Here is a 23,250-nt window from a genome sequence, read left to right as displayed (position 1 = left end):
GTTCATGAACACAGGAAAGAACAACCCAAACCACCAAAATCATGTTTCTGGATCATTGCTCATAGAAAACTCCTCCAGGAGACACCCAGTTATCCTGATAAACATCTCAGGATGTCAGTCCCAGCAGACCATAGAACACAGCAGGAGCAGGGCCGACAGTTGGCATTTCTGGAACATCTGTGGGCTCACCGATGCTCACCACCTGGTCACTCTTTATGCATTCATGGAACTGTCAACCATTTAGGGCACGCCTAGCACAGGGACTGTTCAGAGGAACAACTCAGATGTTCTCCACTGTTCTTATGAAGCCCACTAACAATGGACACCATTATTTGCCGGAGGGATTTCACCTTGATGCCAGTCCAGCGGGACGTGGAGCTTCCCTTCGTGATAGTATCAGAGAGAGTGGCTTCAGTTGCTGTCATAATTATCCACACCACACAGCTTTGAGCTCCCCCAGTCAGTCTGTGTCCCCTCGCCCAGCACCCTTCTCTGGGCAAATCTCTTACTGAGAACCTCTTCTCCATTCCCTTAACCCCTTGGCTTCTCAATCTTCCATCTTCATTCTCCTCCACTCCCCTGGTTACTAGCCTAATACAGCCTCCCTGGCTCACATGAAGCGACTTACTGCCCATTTCACCGCCAGACACCGCGACAGTCGGGCAAGTCTCATACCTTCTGATTGAGTTCTCCTCTGCACCTCTGGACTGGTACTGAGTGCTCTCCTCCTGGGTCTCTGTGACTCACTAGGGTCTACCTCCATCCCACATCCTCCTACATGCTGTATAGCCACATCACATGCCTAACACCCTTTAGTGGCTTTATGTCCTCTGGGATCATGTCCTTTCCAGCTGCAGAGGCTTCGTTTCCCTTTCTTAATGTTCTTGTAAAATAAATAAATAAATAATATATATATATTTGGTGTTGGGGATCGAACCTAGGGCCCTGTGCATGCAAGGCAAGCACTCTACCAACTGAGCTATATCCCCAACCCCTGTAAAATATTTTATTGGGGCAAAGTGCTTTATCTTCCCCTCCCACTTCTTTCACTCAATTGTCCAAGTGAGAGGGGGAGAAATATATTTCTGTATCATGAGACCTATGCTCCCCAGTGGGCTTGTCGGCTCACAGGTCATATGAAGGCTTTCATCCTTCAAGTGTGAAGTCAGTTGTCCACATCAGGCTCCTAAAGGATGGAGCTGAATGCATAGGATCTTGGGTTCCAGTTGCCACTATTTTGAACTTCTTCTAAATTCTGCATCTGCTACTGCATCGCTACAGAAACTAGAGAGGGAAGAATGTTAGTAATTAGCATTTACAAACCCATTCATAATATATCTTCCATAACACCACTAAACCAGCAGTATGTGATCCATTCATTCCAAACCACTTGTCATTCCTTAAATGGATAATGCTGCATTTATCTGCATATGCATTGCATTCATATGTGTATATATATATATATATATATATATATATATATATATATATATATATATATATATATATTCATCCTCACTATCCACTCTACTCACCTTTAATTCCTGCTCTTAGTGAACTCTTCTCCAATTAGCTCCAAGCAGAGATAATCATTTTTCCCACTGTGTCTGCAAAGCATCTTATACTTTCCCGTCTCACAGTAGTTTTTATGTGTGATTGCAATTAATAATCCTTTTTCTTTTGGTGTGCTAAACTATACCTCATTCATCGATATACTCCCCCTACCCAGCATGTCACCGGGCACTCACGGCTGCTCCAAACTTTTTCTTCAACATAAGAGAAGTAAATAAGAAATACAGGCTTAAAAATGAATGCCTGCAACAAACCAAGCATTGTGTCAAGTGACCTGAGTATTATAAAGAACCTAAGATATTCCACTGTAGAGGGACAATGACTCTGCTTGAAATAGCAGGGGTTGTGTTAGCATGTGATGTTGAATGTTTAACTAATGGAGTTGAATCACTTTTCAAGCTCGGCTTAATAATACAACAAGGCAGAGGGGCCCTGGCAACACTGAGGGTCTTGCTACTCCATCTCTGTCCATCATAGATGTAAAGAACACTTGAGGGGCTGGGTTGTGGCCCAGTGGTAGAGCGCTTGCCTAGATAGCCTGTGTGAGGCACTGCGTTTCATCCTCAGCACCACTTAAACAAATTAAATAAACAAAATAAAGTTAAAAAAAAAGAACACTTGAGCCAAGTTCAGTTATCAGGATGCCCATCACCACAGGGACCTGTTGCCACTCAGTTTTGAAAGATGGGCACAAGCACATAGGCAGAGCAGACCTGTTGGACCCTCTGGCCTGCGTGGGGAAGCTGGTGGGAAGGTAAGAAAGCCAACTCTGCAGGTGGACATCACCACTTTGACTCTACTATGGCTTCAGGGGGATCTCTGCATTTATTCTATGACCTCCGGCTTCCATATTCTTTATGAAATAAATCTAAATTCTCCTACTTCACCCCAAAATCATCCTTAGAGACTAAGCATTACCTGACCTTCTAATGAGAGAGGGCCACACTTGGGCACTCCCCTTTTTCTGTGGAAGGGCAAGTGGCAGGAGCAGAGATGGTTGGAGCTAGACTTGCAGCAGAACCAGGACATGACAGACTGGTTTGTTTGTTTCAGCATCTTTTTTTTTGACAGTTATAGCCACATTCCTTCATCTAGAACATGCTGAATTCAGCAAGTCCAGCTCTATCATTTCTGACCCTTGAGTCCACTGGCTTCTGGTCATCTGATACGGCTCTTGCAGCACAGGGGACCTGCCTCTCTTCCTACTCTGAGCACACTTGTGGCCCAAACTGAGCACTGCTGTCTGGGGGCTTATTACCAGCCTTGTTTCTGTTCGTCAACTTCAACCCGAGTGATGGCTCCGCTACTCTTCTTGATCCTTAGTGAGTACCTTTGCTTCTGTAGGTTTAGATTTTAGGGTTTTTCTGGAAATTTCATTAGGAGAATCTTTTCTCTGCCCAGATTCAAGTATCTTTGAAGGATGGCTTTCTCCTTTCTTTCTATACCTGGCAACTATTCTAAGCCCTAAAAACCCTGTAATCCATACCCAATTTATAATATATTTTAATTGCCATATTTTTTCTATTGCCCCATAGTTATGCCAACAGATTTATGACATTTTTCCCCATTCCTCTTTTCCATTGTTTCCCCCAAATATACTATTATAAGAAGACAAATTAATGAGATGCTAAGTAGCAACAGGTAGAGCAAGGAAAGAAGGTACTGATGTAAGACAATTACTTTTCATTGGCTATTTTGTCTAATTTCCTCTGAAAGGTGCTTCACATAATGTTTCTCTCATTTTCTCCAATTTCCTGTTGCCTAGGCGAGTCTACAAATTGGCATAATGATCTGGAGGTTTTAATCCTGGCCCCTGGATTCCTTTCTTCCTTCCTTGTACTGGGACTATGAACCAGGGCGTTAGGCATGCTGGGCAAGCACTCTGCCACTGAGCTGCATCCTCAGCCCTCCCGGCTCTTCAATTTCTTACCTTTATGAATTTGCAGATTACCATATATCTCTGAAATCTCCCTAATCTATACAGTAAGACTAATGTTATGTTTCTCAGAGTTTTTTTTTTCTTTTAAAGGAGGTGTTTCATAAGGTAACTATTACAGGGCATCTAACAGCATCAGATAAACCTCTATCCTAGTTGATCACATTCATTTTTATTGCCTTGATGGCCTAGGCATTGCTGAATCCCATACAGTCTTTCAATGTAGCACTTGGGTGTCCCGTGTAGGGCACTTGCCATATTTAGCATCCCTGCATTTCCCACTGCACCCTACAGCTGATGCTGCCTCTCAGGGTGCATTGCTGGCTCTCCTACGCTCATCTGCAGTCCCATGGATTCTTTCTGGTCTGCAGCTGCTGTTGCATCTATTGACCCTGCAGAGGAGCTCCCAGTTCTCACTGGCTACCCACCATTTGCACCTATGCACCAGGCTTGACACTTTCCTTTCCATGTGTAATTTTGTGGGGGAGGTTATGCAACAGCTCGTCACATATGTACAATATTGCCTTGAGTCTCCCAGAGTTGTAGACAAGACTTCACTGAGTCTGAGAGAAGCCATGTGAGAAAGATGGAGGGCATGGGATTCATGAGAAAGAGTCTAGAAACTAAGAGAAGAAAATATTGCAGGTTAACCACTAAAATATTTGGATTTGCCGGGAAAGCCATAGGATGGAGTTCCAAAGACATTCAGTCACTCTTTCAGAAACATATTAGGGAGTGGCAGGTGAGTTCTACAGTAGCAATACCAAGGTCTCACGGACTACTGAAGGTCATAGGGTTCACGATTCTTTACAGGACTAGGAGGGAGCCTAATGGACAAAAGGATCCAATTATACAGAGATCTTATAGGAAGAAGCCCGATGTTCCAAAGATGTACTGGATACTTAAATGTGGAGATTCCAAACTCAACATTGAGTTGCTTCTGACCTGTTAATCTATAATCAGGTGTCAGTAAACTACAGCCTACAAGTTGAGAATGGCTTTTGTATTTTTTAACAGTGGGGGAAAATTTCTTTAAAAAAATCTAATATTTCATGACACATGAAAATTACATGAAATTTAAATCTGTGTCTCCATAAATCAAGGTGTATCAGAACACAACTGTGTTCATGTATCCACATGGACATGGATACTCTCATATTATAAAGATAGAGCTAGGGGAGGGGGGATAATAGAGGATAGGAAAGGCAGCAGAATACAACAGACACTAGTATGTCAATATGTAAATCAGTGGATGTGTAACCAATGTGATTCTGCAATCTGTATACGGGGTAAAAATGGGAGTTCATAACCCACTTGAATCAAAGTGTGAAATATGATATGTCAAGAACTATGTAATGTTTTGAACAACCAACAATAAAAATTAAAAAAAAATAAAGATAGAGCTAAATAGCTGTGTCAGAAACCCTATGGCCACAAAGCCTGAAATATTTAGTATCTGGCCTTTGACAGAAGGAGTTTGCCAACTCCAGTCTGAACAGTGGTGGTGTCCTTGAACACTGGCAGATCCTGCCACTCCCCTCCACTCTCTGCACTGCCCCTCTGCTACCTTGACTTTCCCCACCAGGGCATCTTTCCAGCCCCCCCCCGCCCCCCCCCACCCGCTCCTTTCTGCAGAACCAAGAAATCCTTTCTGCATTACCACACTTCTACTTCAGCAGTTATGACCCTCCTATCCTCACCTGGGCTGAAAGCAATGCCACTGTAGTGGGAGAGGGCCGGGCCAACTGTGACAGAATTGGTCTCTGGTTTCTAGTCAGTGTCCAGTGTTCTCTGAGGGCGGTCATCAAAGGATACTGTGACCCAGGACGAGAAGGTGACAGTTGGATGGATTTTGGAGGTTCTCTATCTATTGCCCTAAGTTTGGCAAGGGCCTTCTAGAGAGTTCTATTGTTTAAAAATAAAGCCCTAAAGAGTTCTATTTTTTAAAATTTACTCAATGATCTCACTCACCTCCTCTTTTTTTCTCCCCTCAGTCATTTGCGCTGGACCTGGCCTCTTAGGTAAGACTTCAAAGGGGTGGTGTGGTGGGAAGAGTCCTGACAGGAGGCCTCTAGGATTAGGAGAGGGGAGATTTTGAAGGTTCCTGGGCTATGAAAAGAGACTATGGTCCCAAACAGGCCGAGTACCTTTCTTTTCAGGTTTCCCATCCCACTCTGTCAGTCTTGTGTGGGTGGATTTCCATTCCAGAGCACAGAATGGTTTGAATGGTTTTTATCCAGCCAAGGAACCTCTCTCCCCACTTGGCCTCTGTGGCCAGAGAAGCTTGGCCAGCATCCAAAAAATGAGACAGCTTCATTTAAAAAAAAAAAAAAAAAGCCCAGAGGCATTTCACTGGCTGGGGTGTAACTCCGGAATGAACTTCTTGTGCCCTGATGGGTTCCAGCAAATCCAGGTCCTCCTCCTAGTCTTCCTGGCACTTTTAAATTAGAAATGCGTCAGCTTCTGTGAAGTTCATGACTTCACCAGTAGAGGGAAGGATGGAGCTCGGCCTCTACCGGCTGCCTCCTGGAGGAATCTGGGCGATACACCCTTGTGCACCCAAGGAGAGCAAGGGAGCGTGGAATAAGTATGCAGGAGTGGAAGGCTGTGACCGTCCAAAGCCAAGGAGGTTGTTTGTGGATTATCAGCTGCTTTTGCACCGTTCCTCCAGTCTATGCTCTCACTGGATGGTGGTGCCTTTGCCAGAGAGAGGCAGCTACAAAATCTGCTACTGGTGTGGCAGATCCTCTGCCCTGATGGATGCAATTTGATTCCTTAGAGTTCCCCTTACGGGATCTTGTCCAGAAACTTAAATTACTTGCTCTTTTTTCTTGGTCTTCAGGGCTGTCCCTCACTGCCAGTGTGGGAGGACAACTGTTTTTGTCACAGCCTCCCCCTTCCCAGGGATGTTGCTCTCCACCCCTGGGTCTCTCTCAAGCTCTGTGCTGATAAAGCAGGCTGGTGTCGGCACACCACTCTGGGGAGCCCTCAACTCTTTCCTTTCACATCTTTTCCCAGCTCTTCTATTTCCTCCAGCTGAATTTCTTTTGTTGTGGTGGTTGTTGTTATTACTATTGCAATCACTGCTTATTTCTTCTTTCCTGGGAACTGCTCTTGTCTATTTCATAGAAACTGAAAATTCAAGCCAGGCGTGGTGGTGGATGCCTGCAATCCCATTGGCTTGGGAGGCTAAGACAGGAGGATTGAGAGTTCAAAGTCAACCTCAGCAAAGGTGAGGCACTAAGCAACTCATGGAGACCCTGTCTCTAATTAAAATACAAAATACGGCTGGGGATGTTGCTCAGTGGTCGAGTGGCCCTGAGTTCAATCCCTAGTACCTCGCTCCCCCCAAAAAGAAGGAAAAAAATGAAAATTCATTGAAAGTGAGAATTTTACAATCCAAAATAAAATGATAACCTGTGTATAATTCTGAAGGCAGCTTCTTTCCAGAGTACACAATAATAACAATCCAAACTCTAATCTAAATCCAATGACCCAAAAGCCATTTCTGGGTGACTCTCTTGAATTATATTTTATTCAGATAAGTAAGCTTTAAATTCAAATGTGTAAAAAGTATAAACCTTTTTTTTAACTTTTTAAAATGATTTTAAATTCTATCTCTAGTTTCTTTTTTCAGTACTAGGGATTGAATCCAGGAGTGCTGTGTCACTGAGATATATCTCCATCCTTGTTTAATTTTTCTTTTTGGTACTGGGGGATTGAACGCTGGGGTGCTTTACCACTGAGCCACATCTTCAGCCCTTTTTAGTTTTTATTTTGAGAGAGGGTCTCACTAAGTTGTTAAGGGTCTTGTAAATTGCTGAGGCTGGCTTTGAACCTACAATTCTCCTGCCTCAGCCTCCCAAGCTGCCTGGATTATAGGCATGGGCTACTGTGCCCAGCCTTTTCAAAATTTTGAAATTGGGCTGGGGATGTGGCTCAAGCAGTAGGGAGCCCACCTGGCATGCGTGCGGCCCGGGTTCGATCCTCAGCACCACATACAAACAAAGATTTTGTGTCCGCCGAAAACTAAATAAATATTAAAATTCTCTCTCTCTCTCTCTCTCTCTCTCTCTCTCTCTCTCTCTCTCTCAAAAAAAAAATCCTCCTGCCTCTGTATCCCAAAATACTGGGCTTACAGGTGTGTGCCACTGTTTCCAGCTAATCTTCATTCTTTATATCCCTTCCTCCACCACCAATTAAGGAAATGAAGCAAAAACAAATCAATAAACCAGACATAAACTTCTCACTGTAGTTTAAAAATCAGTCAAATTGGAGTTTTCTCACTTAACCACTCCTCTGGGTTGATTTCATGTTCTGGGGGAGTTTGTGTAGAGTTAAGACAGGAAGTGGGAAATCCTCAGGAGTCATGTCACCCACATTGGCCCTTATTAAGCTGTTCATATTCCATTAGGGCACAGACCACAAGTCCAAATGTGACATTATCTAGAACCCCAGACATGTCTCTCAGTTAATGGTCCCATTACACAAATCTGTGGCAAATTCAGCTCTCTGCTCTCTTGCTTTGAGGCTACCATAGACTTGGTGAGATTGTTTTAAGCCTCTAAATATTAGCTCTTTGAGGATAGAAGTCCTCTCTTTCTTGTTCATCACTGTTCTCTGAGTTCATAAAACAATACCCCAAACATGGTAGGTGCTTAGCAAATATTTAATGTCTGATGCATTCTTCCCTCGTCACTTGACACAGCCATTTCTCCTCTACTTCTGTGTGGTGGTGGAAGGGAAAGAATTTCTCTTCATCTTTTCCATACCCAGAGTTCTAATTTCTCAGAACTTGTCCGGCGGTGCCTTTCTCCCACCTGGACCCCTGAAATCCTCTAGTTAAGTACTTGGAGCTGATCTGTCCTGGGCTTTCACTATTGGACAGTGTGACCCCTGGATCATCACTTCCATGAGCATCCTTTCCCTCCTTTGTGGGATACAGGGGTGGACATGATGATCTCTGTGGATTATAATGGTTCTGACCATCAGAGTCTAAAAACTCTGCTGGCTCTTTGACTAATCTTTCCCTTAATCTTCAAGGCTACAGTCATGTCTGGGTCCTTGAAGGGGAATTTCTTGGTAGGGTGCAATTAAAGATGTGGTAGAATCAGAACTCAGAAATGGGGTCCCGAAGTGCCTCTCCCTCCCCTTCCCTTCTGACCCCTCTTTTCTAGTCCCCTACTCCCCACACCTTCTGTCCAGGGTGGAAGTGTCCCTGAGCATCCTCTGCACTCCTCCCGGATCTCCAGCTAACATCCCGTCTCTTTGCAGAGACATCTAGAGTGCAGCTGGTGGGGGGTCCCCACGGCTGCGAAGGGAGAGTGGAGGTAGAACGGAACGGCCAGTGGGGCACCGTGTGTGATGATGGCTGGGACCTGAATGATGTGGCTGTGGTGTGCCGGGAGCTGGGCTGTGGAGCAGCCAAGAAAACCCCCAGTGGTCGTTTATATGGGCCATACACAGAAAAAGGGCAAGAAGTCCTCATTCAAGGGGTCAGGTGCAGTGGAATGGAAGACAGCCTGGCTCAATGTGACCAAGACGAAGATGTTTACAGCTGCTCACACGACGAGGATGCCGGGGCAATTTGCCAGAGTAAATAGGGCAAGGCTCCAGGGCCCTCTGCTCGATGCCCATACCCCGCCCTGGCCACTCTTGTTGGATTTTATTCCCTGTCATAGACTTCCACACAGCGGTAACTGCCTCCCTGTCCTCTCGTCTCACCCACACTTCCTTAACCATCAACTCTGGAGATAGATCATCCTCACTTAGAATGTTACTATTACTTGGTTGTATTAGTGCTTTTTTTATTTTTAAGTTTAAATAGAAATGAGAAGGTATTTCTCTTATTTTTAGAAATGAAAAAAATATGCACAGATCCAGCAACCACTAAATCCTTGTTGACTGGTGTATCTTATATCTGGGGCTGTGCCTGAGGTCGTGGGTGAAGAAATGAGCCCCCAAGATGTAATCTGTGCTTTTTTGATAGTTCCAGTTCTCAAGAAGTCTACCTCCGGTCAGGTAGACAGGGCATGCTCAGAGGAAAGCAACACAATTTAAGAGAGATGATAGACTGATAGACACATTCATGAATCTATATTCCTTTATTTCCATACACAGAGAGAGCAAATATTTGCTTTCTATGTACTTTTAATATTTTCTGTGTCTCTGTGTATCTTTTCTCCTCCTGTGATTTATGAGAGGCGAGTCTATGTCTCCTCCTTCTCTGTCTCCCCACAGAATTTATCAGAGAAACAATCACTTTTTGCCTTAATACTATAAGTTAGAAAGACTGAGGATTGGTGAGGGTTGGAAACACTAATCTGGAATACTTCGTTAATGTCAACATTGAATCCAAATGCTTTTTACTGGGCTGAGGCTGGGGCTCAGGGGTGGAGCACTTGCCTCGAACGTGAGGCACTGGGGTGAATCATCAGCACCACATAAAATGAATAAATAAAATAAAGAACATGCCACCTTCCTACTTAAAAACAAAGATTTTTTTTAACCTTTTATGTATGTATGCTTATGTATCTAATTACCTGTATAATGTATGTATATACACACATATATGCAGATATGTGTGTACATATAGAAATGATACATATACATTTATATATAAATAGATAATACATATTTTTTCATTACTCTCATGATTTATTAATATTCAGATTGAAAAAGGAGCCTTAGAGCTGCAAGTTACGCTAATTGGCACATTTGCTTTATTTATTTATTTTTAAAACAAACTGGGTTTTTGAATTTTTTTCCTTTTTGTTCATTCCATCACATTAAAGGAGGAAAACAAAATGGTCTTGAATTCACTCAATACTTTGGACTCCTCAGATGAATGGAACATTGCACACACACTTGGAACAGAGAGATAGAGAGGAAAGTGGACTCCCACAGGGCCACACGCACCAGATCAAAAAACTGGGATACAGTGCAAGAATTTCCCAAAATGATTGGATCATCATTACCAAAAACTCACCATAACAACACCAAGAAACAAAAAATTTTTAAGCCACACTGTTTGACTTGGGATCTTTCCTGCTTTTTTTTTTTTTTTAATGTTTGCCACACAGAGAGGAAGAGGGCTAGTGGGCGGGAGAGGACAGACTCACAGACGTGAGCAGGACAGGAAGGGAAATTTCAGAGTGGAGTTGAGAGAGGGCAGGAGAGACAGGGCTCAGGAGAGGGGAGGGTGGGGACGTGGAAAGCCATTTCTTAAAGTTCAGGCATGTTCCTGGTCAGCCTCACGTTCTTCTTCTTTACCCTCATCCTGCCGGGCACTTTCCTTAGGTTTGGTTTCATCTACAGCTTCTATCTTCTCTTCGGCTTGGCTGCTCTCAGCAGTCTCCGTCGGAGGCTGGGCTGTTGCCTTGACGGCAGCATCCTCTGCAGCAGGGGTGGTGGCAGCAGCAGCAGTGACAGCAGCAGGCACATCGGCTTGTTTAGGCTCCTCCTTGGCGGGCACGTCTTCGGCCTTGGAGGACGGCGAGTTGTCAGTGGAAGCTTTAGCGGCACTTTCTGTCTCAGCAGAGCCGGCCTTCTCCTCCGAGGGGGCAGGCGCCTGGGTGGCCGCCTGCTCGGGGGCAGCATCGGGGGCGCCCTCCGCTTTCTTCTCCTGGGAAGGGGTGTCTCCTGCTTTGCCGGCCTCGTCAGCCTTGGCTGGGGCCCCTTAGGCAGCCGGGCCTTCTCCCTCCTTCTTCCCCACCCCGTCGGCAGCGGGGGCTTCCTCCTTCTTCTCATTAGCTTCGGCCTCAGCAGCTTGGGCATCGCCCTTCTTCTCTCCTTTGAGCTTTTTCCTTGTTATGTGTCCACGGAAGCTAGCCTGAATTTTGGTCGCGGCCTTATGAGCTTTGTCTTCTGGTTTGATTCCATCTTGTTCAATCTTTTGGTCCTCATCATTTTTTTCCACCTGTTTGGTTCTTCTCATACAGCACAGCATGGTTGTAACGTCCCTTGCCTTCTTCCTGCCTTCTCTCCTTTCCTCCTCTCTCTTTCTTATTCCCCCCTCTCCACCTTTTTTCTGCTCGCTTGCTCACTCGCTCTCTCGCGCTAGCGCGCTCTCTCTCCCTCCCTCCCTCTCTCTCTCTCTCTCTCCCTCACACACACCAGGGCAGTTAGCAGCAACTGTAAGGTCCACAGCTATTGCTCATCGCACATGCTCGCTCTCGATTTCTCTCTCTCTCTCTCTCTCTCTCTCTCTCTCTCTCTCTCTCTCTCTCTCTTCCTCTCTCCCTCTTCTCTCTTCTCTTCTTTTCCCTCTTTTCCCTCTTCTCCACCCGCCCCAGATCCCTGATTTTTCTTCTCTCCTGGTCTCTTTCTCAGAATTGTTCACTCCATATATTTAATATACAAACAACATATATAATATAGTTATAATGACATAGAATACACACATTATATACATTATATATTATTATAATTTCATATTATATAAAATGATCAATATTTATTATATATTAATTATGACATAAATGGATTATATCATGTGTAGTAATTATGTAATATGCATATTTTATTTATAATGTCTGATATAATATTTAATGTAAATTCATTATTTATACATAGATATATGTATAATAATGTATTAAATATTTTGTGTGTAATTATGATAATATATGATACATTGTAATTATGTATTAAAATATATACTATATTTATTATATATAAAAAGGACTGTGGATGTTGCTCAGTGGTAGAGTGCCCCTGGGTTCAATGCCCAATACCAAAATACATATGCTATATTTTAATATATAATACATAATGAATTTATAACATGTAAAAACAATTATATTTATATTTATAATATATTATAATTATAAATATGCTTATATATTTTTATTTATGTAACATCATTATAATAATATAAATTTTACATATAATTATACTATACATATAATATGATATAAATGTCTCATTCATATATATATATATATATATATATATATATATATATATATTTTTTTTTTTTTTTTTGCCTCTGCCTCTTGTGAAGAGCAGTGAGGAGTTGAACGGGAAAACAATTTGAAAGAGTAAAATCCCACGATAATGACTCGCCCTGGGATGAGCATGCACTTCCTTGATCCGCTCCCTCACTTCTCCATGAGCATCTCTTGGTCAGTGCCTCGCACTCCAGTGCACAGGGTACTGAACACCAGAAACAGCCCCTGGGCAGTGAGCCCCCTTTTCTGAGACGACCATGTGCTTGCAGGGAGTAGACCCTTCCTGTTTTTGCTCCACAGACCCAGATTTGTCTCCAGTCCCAGAAAGTATGTAGCTGGTCAATGGCCCTGGGCCTTGCAAGGAGCGAGTGGAGGTGCAGTATGAGGGCCAGTGGAGCACCATGTGCAAAACGGGCTGGGACCTCCGGGCTGCGAAGGTGGTTTGCCGGCAACTGGGGTGCGGCAGGGCCCTGCAGACCCATAGCCACTGTAACAAGGCTGCCCAGGGCCAAGGTCCCATCTGGGAGAGGGAGATGTTCTGCTCGAGAAGAGAAGCAGCCCTTCAGGATTGCCCCTCTGGGCCTTGGGAGAAGCACAATTGCACCCATGACGAGGACGCATGGGTGGAATGTGAAGGTAATGGAAGGTGATGCTCCTACATCCAGAGACCAAGGTCATGGGTGAGGTTAAATGGAATTCTATTCAGCATTATTCACGAGAACTACTCCTGCACCAGAGGATCACTGCCAACCTACTGTGCTTACTGTCAATTCTCTTCTTTTAAAATGGCAATTACCATAACTGCCTTTCAGTGCTGGGCACGGTGGTGCACACCTGGAATCCCATCTACCTGAAAGGCGGAGGCAGGATGATCCCAAGTTCAAGGCCAGCCTGGGCAAAACCCTGTCTCAAAATAAAAAGTAAAAAGGACTCCGAATGTAGCTCCATTGTAGAGCACTACTGGGTTCAATCCCCAATACCACCCTCCCAAAAAAAAAGTTTTTTTTTTTTTAATAACTTCTTTGAATGTGAAATGCTTAAAATGTTTTAAGTGATATTATGTGCTATATTAATATGAACTGTTATCATACTGAATTCCATATGATAGAGCACAGCACATTACTCTGTATCTGTTCTTCAATTTTTAAAAACTACTAGAAAGCCATTCATAAATATTAGATTTATAAAATAGGTGGAGGAAGCAAAAAGATCCTAGCTGAAGGAACATACCTGGCCACAGGGGTTGAAAGCTGATGGAGTGGTGGAGAGCAACTGCAGTCACAGAAACACGTGGAGGGTTTCAGATGTGCTGATGGGGTTTGGTTGGGGAGGACGCAGATGATTTTTTTTTTTAATATTTAACTTTTAGTTGTAGCTGAACATAACACCTTTATTTTATTTATTTATTTTTATGTGATGCCGAGGGTCCAACCCAGGGCCTTGCACGTGCTAGGAGAATGCTTTACCGCAGAGCCAGGACCCCAACCCATGATCTTATTGTTTTCTCTTTTCCCTTTTTCTCTTCAATCTCCAACTTCCTCCTCCACCCTGCAGATGCCTTTGACCTGAGGCTGGTAGGAAGAGATAATCAGTGCTCTGGGAGACTGGAAGTGCTGCACAAGGGCGTGTGGGGCTCTGTCTGTGACGATGGCTGGGGAGAAAAGGAGTACCTAGTGGTGTGCAAGCAACTGGGCTGTGGGGAACCCCTCACTCTACCCTTCAAAGCCCGGAAAACCTACGGCCCTGGGGTTGGCCGCATCTGGCTGGATGACGTTCATTGTTGGGGCAGGAGGAGTCCCTGGAGCAGTGCAAGCACAGGTTTTGGGGGTATCATGACTGTACCCATAAAGAAGATGTGGCTGTGATCTGCTCAGTTAAGTCCTGTAGGGCTGCTGTGGAGGACAATGGAGGAAGAAGGGTTGGTGGGGTGAAGTCTGGGGACAAGGGTGGCTCTGCCTGTGCCACAGAGCTGCTCATAGTTCTTCCTTACCCTGTGACTATTTCTGGGGATAGGACTGAGGCTTTCTGATATGTTTTTTGTTGTTGTTGTTTTGATTTTGGTTTTTATTTTTTTTCTAGAGGAATTGGGCTGGTATATAATAAAAAATACAGTTTGAATGTGTCTTGAAAATTATCGGATGAACATCTTTATATTAAGTGTGAACAAAAGTGTGAAAGGATATACGCCACTTTTCAAAATCATCAAAATTGTTTCCAATCATATAGCAGAACCATAACGACCCAGCTTTCCTCTCAATTCAGGGTTAGTTCTCTTCAGTCCTCAAAGGCTAAAGTCTGAACCATGGCAGATGCTCCCACCTCATTCTTTTTATTGTTACTCCCCAGATTTTATTTCCAGTGGCAGTGAGGCTATGGGCAAGGGCACTTTGAGGATGTTCTTGGGAGTCTTTCTTTTAATTTTTTAAAATATTTTTATTTTCTAGTTGTAGTTGGACACAATACCTTTATTTTGCTTATTTATTTTTATGTGGTGCTGAGAATCAAACCCAGGGTTTCAAACATGCAAGGCCAGCACTCTACCACTGAGCCATAACCCCAGTCCCTCCTTGGGAGTCTTATTGGCGAGAATAAGATCTGAAATAGACCCCTATAGGGAGTATGCAGGAGGAAGCCCTGTAGTGTAGCCTCTGGGTCTCTGGGTGGCTGACTCAAGAGAGTCACAAGCGGAATTAGAGAGGGGACCCACCGTGCAGGTCTCTTTGGCTTAGCTATAAAGCTGCAGCTAGGGAAGAGCTGATATTTAACCAAGAAATACGAGGAACAGTTAATGCCTAGAAAAGGACAGATTTAGTGGCAATAGGCCAACGCTTACATTTGCTGCTGCTACTTTGAAATTGTTAAATTTTATGTAGTCACTAAACTACTTTGAACTTCTGGGTTTTCATCGGTAAAATAGACACTGTCCCTCAAAGACTTTTGTGTAAGACATGAACACAGTTAGCCCTCTGTTTCCGTGGCTTCTGCATCTGTGGGTTCAACCAATTGTGAATTGAAAAATGCATATTTGATGTGTCACCAACTTTATTTCTGGTACATTTTGGCTATTTATTCCATATTGATGTTCTTTCAAAATAGAATAAAGGATTCAATTACTCTACTGAAAAAAGAAATCACATCAGTCCTGAACATGTACAGGATTTTCTTATCATTACTCCCTAAACAATTTAGCATAACAGTTATTTATGTGGCATTTACATTGTGGTAGGTATTATAAGTGACTTAGAGATGAGTTAGAATATTTGGGAGGATGTGCTTCAGTTCGATGAAAATTTTTACAATGTCATTTTACCTACGGGTTTAGAGCATCTTTTTTTTTTTTTTTTTTTTTTTTTTTGCTGTCCTTGAGGGTCCTAGCACCAATTTTCTGTGGATACAGAGGAACAACTGTACAGTTTGTGCCTCACCCAGGAACTGGTTCAATTGGCCCCTGGGTCACTACACCAGATTCTGACCCAGGTGACATCCACCGGTGTGGGATATCCATGTAGCTGAGCTCTTTCCTGTTCTGAGCACCAGTCTGCTTCCTTAGCCAATTTAGCTTGAATGGAATAATTCAAGGCCTCTCCCCGCTCCTTACTACATGTTCCTCTTCTCTTTACAGGACAGTATCTGGGCCTTGATGCTTGACCTGGCTCCCACTGGCCCCAGTTGCCCCTCCTTGTTCCCCGGGCCCCTGATTATCCTGGTGGTCACATTGGACCTCAGTCTCTCAGGAGTCTGAGTGCTGTGGAGACTCAACACCTTGTTCTTGGGGTCAAGCATGCTCCCCGCCACCTGTCCTGAGATATAGTTGTTGATTTCCCTGCTGGGAAAGATGACCTTCTCTTGGCATCGCTTCTGACCTTGCCTGCCCCTTCCTCACCTGCCTGGAATCCTCAGGCTGGCCGCTCTGACCAAAAGCACAGGCCTTGCTAAGGCAAGATCTTCATCTGCTCATTACAGGAATGAAAAAGACAGAGGGAACATTTTAAAGGAAGCGTGTGGAGAAAAATCTTTGGAACTGGGGTGGGGGATGAGACAGAGGCTTTTTGAAATCTTCATCTCAAGTTTCAGCTGATCATAACAGTGAGCCCACACTTCTCTGCCTGTCCTCGAAAAGGGCAGTTTGCCATTTCAAGAGAGTAGCACAGCGGCCATCTGTAGTCCTGAACCTTTTCATAACATCAGAGAAAGATATTTCACCTTCTGATGGTTCCCAGGAAATACTTCTGTCGTCTACCCCAGGACAACCTGCCAACATAGTTGTCGTTTAACCAAAGGAATCTCAGAAATGCATCCAAAGAAAACTGTGCTTGGTTCCTGGAAAAAGGCAGGAGAGAGGTGGACAGAAATTGGGGAGAGCTACAGTTGTGTCGTATACCAATCAAAAAGTACCATTTTTATCTTATTAATGGAGACCTGTAAACCTAAGGTACAGAATGACACTAAGGAGACAATAAAGGTTTAACTGTAAAAATCAGCCACTCTAGACTCAGAGGCTAAGTCCAAACTTATGCTATGCTGAGGATTACACTGCATAATAAATCAGATCTCGCAATCTCGACAGTTGCTGTTTTGTGTGATGTGCTCTTTCCGCCAACAGGGAAGCAGGAATTGTGGTGGGACAGGTCACTCAGAACACACACCAAGTCTCAGTTTTGTACCAAATTGAAGAGTCTTTATTTAGCTGGCCAGTCAGTGACTGCCCCCCACAGGACCCATAACTGTCTCTGCAAGGAACAGCCTGAGCCTGAGCATTTTAGGATATCTAAAGACAAAAACCATATCTGGGTTGACACAGCAGCAAGCAAGCAGGCACAGAAACTGAATTGGGCAGTTAGCGAGACAATGCAGTGGGCACCTTGGTATTTCCCACGGGACTTTCCAGGTTGGCACAGCAGCAAGCAAGCAGAAGGGAAGTGGGTCAAAATGACCCTAGTTCAGTACACGTTAGAGAATGGTTATTAATGTCTACACAATCAATCTCTGACAAGGTACATTGCCCAAGAAAAATGGAAACCAAAGAGAACAATTTCACATTAGATAAGAATTGCTCATTTGTGTTGCCAAGTATGTTGTGCTAGGTAACTATTAATGGGCACAGAGGTGGGACTTTCCTATGGGAGAAGCATTTCTTACATGCAGTCTGTTTGGTCATTGCCTGTATAGCCTGGCCCATAACAGGTATGTCTTTTATTTTACACAGGATTAGGTAAAAGAGAACCTGCCTGTAAATGCAACCACATGTGTAACATAGCTATCTCCTCTAGGTGGGGAACTTTCTTCCTATTTCCTGCTCTAGCTTGAAACTAAAAGTTCTGCCACTCTTACACTTTTTTAGGAAAAAAAATTCATTTTGATTAATGTGTATTAATTGTACTTATTAATGGTCTTCAGTGTGAAATTTCAATACATGCATGCAACATGCACTGATCAAATCTAACCAACTACTAACAGAGGGTGCTAGAGTCTTCCATATTGGTTGTGGGATCCTGTGGCTACTAATGATACTGGAGAGTGTTTCCACCTCCCAACTAGCTATTCCACTGTAGCTCAAATAGTTTAATGAATGGGAAAATAGGTAGAGAAACATTGTTTTTTAAAAGAGAAACAAGTCTTAACAGACATTATGAGATCTATCCTGTTTCCTCAAACATACTTTGCCTTTAAACGATCAGCTCTCACAAGTCTTCCTGATTTTCCCTAAGGACTAAGATTCTGTACCTCTAATCCATGGGCAAACTAAACTGCCTTGATTGAGTCATTGTGTTATGCCAGATTTGTGGGACCCCAATAGACCTCCAGGAGCCAAATCCGATGCAATCACACGAGTCTTCATTGCAAGCTCCAGCCTGGACTCACAACCATTCCCGACGCAGCGGTCCCAGGGAGTGAGTCCCGGGCCTTTGTTCAGTGATATTTTATAGGTTTTGGGGAGACACTATGCGTCATAACATCACACAGCATATCATTCCATACCAAAGGAAAATCAAACGACAACTCTCAACATTGATTAGCACATTCAATGGCAGGAACAAGTTGGGTAGGGGTGATAGGTTAGTACAAGAGGGGGATTCATTTGAACTGATTGGTTTAGGCCACAAGGGGTGTACATGCTAAACTACATGGTTTCCCAACATGTTATCAACCACCATAGACTACTGGGGGGTCATCTGGCATCCCAGGTACTTTCTCTGTCTCATGCTGATTGGTGGCTGCTAGGGGGTTGCTATGGGCCCTTACCTAGCCTGACTGAGTCAGGGACACCTGGTGCCTCAGATCTCTCCTGTTATTTACAGACAAACAACTCAGCAGGGTGGGTATGTGCTTAGGAGTGCTCTGTGGGTCTTTCCAAGGACAAGGGTCACGCCCCCTTCCTTAGACAGGCCTTGAGGTAGAAGCTGCTGTTATTTATTTATTTTTAAAAATGGAGTCACATCAGTTTCTCAATTGAAAAGTCCCTTTATGCTTAATAGAGCAGAATAGGGTTAGAATTTCACAAAAATAACTTTAGTTTCTTCCTAATTTCTACAATAAAATTTGTTTTGTAGAATCCCAACCCAGTAAGACTACTCCTGGGAGCCAACCTTAAAAATGCTTGTGCCAGAGACCGAATGTTTTAGCTAATTCCACCCCCCCCCACTGTTATGACCAAAAGACCTGACAACAACAATTTTAAAGGAGGGGAAGTTTATTTGGGGCTCACGGTTTCAGAGGTCTCAGTCCACAGATGGCCAACTCCATTTCTCAGGGCCCAAGAGGAGGCAGAACATCATGGTGGAAGAGTGTGGTAGAGGAAAGCCACTGGGAACATGGGAGAGAGAGAGAGAGAGAGAGAGAGAGAGAGAGAGAGAGAGAGAGAGAGAGAGGGAGAAAAGAAGAAGAAGAAGAAGAAGAAGAAGAAGAAGAAGAAGAAGAAGAAGAAGAAGAAGAAGGAGACACTCCTCTTATCATGCACAAAATATATGCCCAAAAGTAATCCTGATGACCCACCTCCTCCAGCCACACCCTCGCTGCTTACAGTTATCACCCAGTTAATCCCTATCAGGGATCACTGCACTGACCAGGTTCAAACTCTCATTACCCAATCATTTCACCTATAAACTTTCTTGCAATGTCTCACCCAGAGCTTCTGGGGCTACCTCATATCTAAACAACAACACAGAGCGATTCCCACACTGAAAGCAAGATCTGGTGGAAGTCTGACAGAGTGTTAGAAAGTCTAATAAGAATTTATCATCCTTGGCAGAGGCTTCCCTTCACCATGAACTCTCTCCCTGCCTGCTGACTGACTGGAGAAAATCCCAGGTACACATGAGGGAGGCTGAGTCCAACCATGGAAGAGCCTGATTTCTGAATGGGAGGGTAGAACAGAGTCTCTCACCCAAACTCAGCCAACTGCGACACTAATAGGAAACAGACGTGGTTTGTATTAGAGCACTCAGAGATCAGGATGGTATATTTCCAGCACATGTAGCAGGACAGACACAGGAAGATTGTTTGAAGAAATCAATTGCACTGCTTCAAGGCTCACTAAAGTCTTTCTGGTTATCATTTGGCTTTCTTAAAAACCTCTAAACATATTTTCTGTGCTAATCAGGAAATGTGAGATTGTTCCTAATTATATTTTCACTACTAATTAGCTATATTTTTGATGCTTATTTTTAATAGTCTCCTAAGCCTTTTTTCCACTAAAAACTATCCCAACTATGTCCATGGAGAGAGCTTCACAGACATTTTTAAACAACACAGTCCTTCCTCCCGATGACAGTTATTTGGAACATCTGTCCCAAGCTGGATCAATTAGTCCTTTCCAGGAATTGGGAACTGTGACCAAAAGTAGATTAGTTTCTCCAAGTAGCTGGTTGTCTAGTCAGTCAGCCTAGGACCTGGAGGAGGCACATACCACATGGATCAGAGAACCAGAGGAAGTCCTTTCACAGAGATAGATAATAATAAAATGTGCACAGGGAGCAGCATACATTAGAGACACAGACATCCTGGATAGCATTTTCCACTTCTTTTCTTTTCCTGGGCTTCGACAGCATTCCTGGCATTAGGCTCTGTGACAGACTGCTGGGAGTTCATAATAATTTTTAAAATGTTTTGGTTGAGTTCATCTTATGTTGGTTTTTGTGCTTCCAACCAAAAGAACCACAGACAGTTTTCTTATTTTCAAGTTAATAAAGAGATGATTCATTCATCTTTTACAAGGTTGATTGTATCAGCTCAATTATTAATAATAAATAAATTTCCTTTGCATTCATGAAATCATATTTATGGAACTGGAAACACAGGAAACAGCCTACGGCTGAGGTACCACTTAGAGATACTGCTCTTGAGTGCCCCTGGCTGGATGAATGTCCAATCTATCTCTTCTCCATAAGTGGAATTTAAAGCTCATCACCTCCATATTAAAAAATATATTAATTAGAGATCCAATGAAGGTGGGGTACAGAAAATAGACAACTCAGAAGTGACATGTTTTCTGCCTATTTTATGTTGAAAAGGCTCTCTCTTTTTTTTTAGTGAGAGAGAGAGAGAGAGAGAGAGAGAGAGAGAGAGAATTTTTTTAATATCTATTTTTCAGTTTTCAGTGGACACAACATCTTTTTATTCTATTTTTATGTGGTGCTGAGGATAGAACCTAGAGCTCTGCTCATGCCAGGCAAGCGCGTTACCGCTTGAGCCACATCTCCAGCTCCAAAAAGGCTCTCTTAAATTTTACTATCTGGTGAAATTTTAATCATTTTTGATGATTAGAAGTTGTAGTAATCTAAATCAGGTAATTAGAACTTGTTGTAATTTAAATCAGGTTACAAAACCTTGCTTAAATCCCTTTGAGAGTTTCCCATTGTGCATAAGTTAAATGGAAATGTCTCATTCTGGCTTAAGAGGCTTGGCATGACCTGGCCCCAACTTACTCTCCCAATCTTATCTCATACAAGCATGCCTTATTTTACTTTCTTTTTTTTTTAATTGTTGGTTGTTCAAAACATTACATAGTTCTTGATATATCATATTTCACACTTTGATTCAAGTGGATTATGAACTCCCATTTTTACCCCGTATACAGATTGCAGAATCACATCAGTTACACTTCCATTGATTTATATATTGCCATATTAGTGTCTGTTGTATTCTGCTGCCTTTCCTATCCTTTACTATCCCCCCTCCCCTCCCCTCCCCTCCCCTTATTTTACTTTATTTACTTGCTTTGCTTTACTGTGTTTCCCAGATATTGTTTTATTTATTTCTTTTCACAGATTGAAGATTTGTGGCAACTCTGCATTAAACAAGTCCATTGTCACCATTTTCCCAACAGCTCAGATGATCGTTAGCATTTTGTGGCAATAAAGCATATTTTATTAAGGCACATCCATTGCTTCTCAGACATACTTGCTATTGCATACTTAATAGACTACAGTATAGTGGGGACATAATTTTTATATGTATTGGGAAACCAAAAAATTCACTATTCAATTTATTATATATATATTTTTTATTACTGTGATCTGAAACTCCAATTCTCAATGTCTCCAAACTATGTCTTTCCTATCAGCTCATTCCAACCACATGGGTTTTCTATCCCTTCCTAAGACACATCAAACTTACTGACCTGTGGTAAATCTTCCAGAAGAACAGGTTTTTGGCAGAGCAACTATCAGAAGCTCTATTTGAACATATTGAGTCTGATACATACTGAATCTCCATGTGAAGAGATTCATTAAAAGTTTAGGGGAATCTGGGCACTGTGGTGCACACTTATGATCCCAGTGTTTTGGGAGGCTGAGGCAGGAGGATCACGAGTTCAATGGCAAGGTGCTAAGCAACTCAGTAAGACCCTGTCTCTAACAAAAAAATACACAAAAAATAGGGCTGAGATGTGACTCAGTGGTCCAGCACCCCTGAGTTGAATCCCTGGTATCAAAAAACAAAACAAAACAAAAAAGTTCAGGGTAGAGGTTTGGCCTTGCAGATATGATCTGGAAAATTTTTGTATTTTAGAGCAGGTGAGGATAAATGCTTTGAATACTCTTTCTCTTTTTGTATGAATATGTATTTGTGTGTAGGTGTGTGTGCCATAAAGGGAGGAAAATAAAGATATTTGACATATACACAATATCTCTGCTTTTTTCCCCATTTTTATTCCTTTATCCTATAACACAAAATGTATTACTTATTATCACAATATTTAAGTATAGTTGAATTAGCATGAAAGTAAACTGTGGGATATAAAGAAGTTTTAACTCAAGGATTTTTATCTCCTCTTTAGAATTAGAGGCTAGAGTGTTTTCGGTTTTTTCGCAAGGTAATTTTATCACGTTAGGTGGAATGAGGGCCTCGTTATTGTTTTTATTTAGATTAAGTGAGGTTTAAGGAGATGGTTGCCAAGTTGGCGAGGGGACTTGTAGTGGTTAATTTTACATGTTGACTTGCTGAGTCGTGAGGTGTTCCGCTGTTTGATTAAACATTATTTCTGGATGTGTCTGTGGGAATATTTCTGGATGGGATTAATATATCAACTGGAAGTCTCCATAAAGCAAATTGGGTTTCTTAAAGAAATCTCGTTAAGACTTCACAAATTGGTAAAGCCCTTCCCTAAACTCATGTTTTCAAAGATGTTTCCCCTGTTTCATCAGATAATCAGGGATTACTGTTGATATTTTCTTTCCTGTATTTTGACCTTGCCAGGGCTAATCTTATGTGATTCTAGGATGAATTCACCAATCAAGTACTAAGTCTCCTTGAAAATTTTCTTCCTGAGGTATATAGAGACAAATTCCTACCTTT

General features: G+C 42.7%; 2 pseudogenes; one reads left to right on the top strand and one right to left on the bottom strand.

Moving 5' to 3' along the window:
- LOC143389696 (CD5 antigen-like) overlaps positions 1 to 14,485 on the top strand; it is a 43,928-nt pseudogene extending 29,443 nt beyond the window's left edge.
- On the bottom strand, positions 10,740 to 11,456 carry LOC143389616 (neuromodulin pseudogene; annotated as a pseudogene).
- Positions 14,486 to 23,250: the final 8,765 nt, after the last annotated feature.

This window comes from Callospermophilus lateralis, unplaced genomic scaffold, assembly GCF_048772815.1.
Source record: "Callospermophilus lateralis isolate mCalLat2 unplaced genomic scaffold, mCalLat2.hap1 Scaffold_63, whole genome shotgun sequence".
NCBI lineage: Eukaryota > Metazoa > Chordata > Mammalia > Rodentia > Sciuridae > Callospermophilus > Callospermophilus lateralis.
Note: the sequence above shows the minus strand (reverse complement) of the source record. Positions and strands in the feature narration are given on the sequence as shown.